Source organism: Lolium rigidum, chromosome 4, assembly GCF_022539505.1.
Source record: "Lolium rigidum isolate FL_2022 chromosome 4, APGP_CSIRO_Lrig_0.1, whole genome shotgun sequence".
NCBI classification, from domain to species: Eukaryota; Viridiplantae; Streptophyta; class Magnoliopsida; order Poales; family Poaceae; genus Lolium; species Lolium rigidum.
Genome location: NC_061511.1, coordinates 89,259,476 through 89,261,713, shown reverse-complemented (window position 1 = coordinate 89,261,713; position 2,238 = coordinate 89,259,476).

Below are 2,238 nucleotides of genomic sequence, written 5' to 3'. Positions count from 1 at the left end.
AAGGAGACAATGTAAAGTCTTATAATAGTTACAATATGTTCATATGTGAGCTTTGCTGCACCTTTTATACTTGAGTTTGCTTCAAACAACCTTGCTAGCCTAGCCTTGTATTGAGAGGAATTCTTCTCGTGCATCCAAATCCTTGAGCCAAATACTATGCCATTTGTGTCCACCATACCTACCTACCACATGGTATTTCTCCGCCATTCCAAAGTAAATTACTTGAGTGCTACCTTTAAAATTTCTATTCTTTACCTTTGCAATATATAGCTCATGGGATAAAATAACTTAAAAACTATCGTGGTGAAGAATATGTACTTATGTGTCTTATTTCTTAGTAAGTTGCTTGTTGAGCGGTAACCATGTTTTCTGGGGACGCCATCAACTCTTTTACCGTTGTTGAATATCATGTGAGTTGCTATGCATGTTCGTCTTGTCTCGAAGTAAGGGCGGTTTTCACAATCAAATGGTTTGAGTATGCATACTGTTAGAGAAGAACATTGGGCCGCTAACTAAAGCCATGATTCATGGTGGAAGTTTCGAGTGTGGACAGCTAATCCTCAATCTCTTATGAGAATATTAATTGTTGTTGAATGCTTATGCATTAAAGAGGAGTCCATTATCTGTTGTCTATGTTGTCCCGGTATGGATGTCTAAGTTGAGAACAATCAAAAGCGAGAAATCCAATGCGAACTTTCTCCTTAGACCTTTGTACAGGAGGCATAGAGGTACCCCTTTGTGACACTTGGTTGAAACATATGCTATGCAATGATAATCAGTGTTAACCCAAGCTAATTAGGACAAGGTGCAAGCACTATTAGTATACTATGCATGAGGCTTGCAACTTATAAGATATCTTATACATAACTCATATGCTTTATTACTACCGTTGACAAAATTGTTTCTTGTTTTCAAAATGAAAAGCTCTAGCACAAATATAGTAATCAATGCTTCCTCTGCGAAGGGCCTATCTTTTACTTTATTGTTGAGTCAGTTTGCCTATTCTTTCTATCTTAGAAGCAAACACTTGTATCAACTCGTGTGCATTGATTCTTACATGTTTACTTATTGCACTTGTTATATTACTTTGTGTTGACAATTATCCATGAGATATACATGTTAAAGTTGAAAGCAACCGCTGAAACTTATATCTCCTTTGTGTTGCTTCAATGCTTTACTTTGAATCTATTGCTTTATGAGTAACTCTTATGCAAGTCTTATTGATGCTTGTCTTGAAAGTATTATTCATGAAAAGTCTTTGCTATATGATTCATTTGTTTACTCATTATCTTCATCATTGCTTCGAATCGCTGCATTCATCTCATATGCTTACAATAGTATGATCAAGATTATGATAGCATGTCACTTCAGAAATTATCTTTGTTATCGTTTACCTACTCGAGGGCGAGTAGGAACTAAGCTTGGGGATGCTTGATACGTCCCAAACGTATCTATAATTTCTTATGTTCCATGCTACTTTTATGATGATACTCATATGTTTTATACACATTATATGTCATATTTATGCATTTTCCGGCACTAACCTATTGACGAGATGCCGAAGAGCCGATTGCTGTTTTCTCGCTGTTTTTGGTTTCGTAAATCCTAGTAAGGAAATATTCTCGGAATTGGACGAAATCAACGCCCAGGGTCCTATTTTTGCACGAAGCTTCCAGAAGACCGAGGGATAGACGAAGTGGGGCCACGAGGCGCCGCCACAACAGGGCGGCGCGGCCCAGGTGCTGGCCGCGCGGCCCTGGCGTGTGGGGCCCTCGCGTCGCCTCTTGACCTGCCCTTCCGCCTACTTAAAGCCTCCGTCGCGAAACCCCCAGTACCCAGAGCCACGATACGGAAAACCTTACAGAGACGCCGCCGCCGCCAATCCCATCTCGGGGGATTCAGGAGATCGGCTCCGGCACCCTGCCGGAGAGGGGAATCATCTCCCGGAGGTCTCTTCATCGCCTGATCGCCTCCGGATCGATGTGTGAGTAGTTCACCCCTGGACTATGGGTCCATAGCAGTAGCTAGATGGTCGTCTTCTCCCCATTGTGCTATCATGTTAGATCTTGTGAGCTGCCTATCATGATCAAGATCATCTATTTGTAATCCTTCATGTTGTGTTTGTTGGGATCCGATGAATATTGAATACTATGTCAAGTTGATTATCAATCTATCATATATGTTATTTATGTTCTTGCATGCTCTCCGTTGCTAGTAGAGGCTCGACCAAGTTGATAC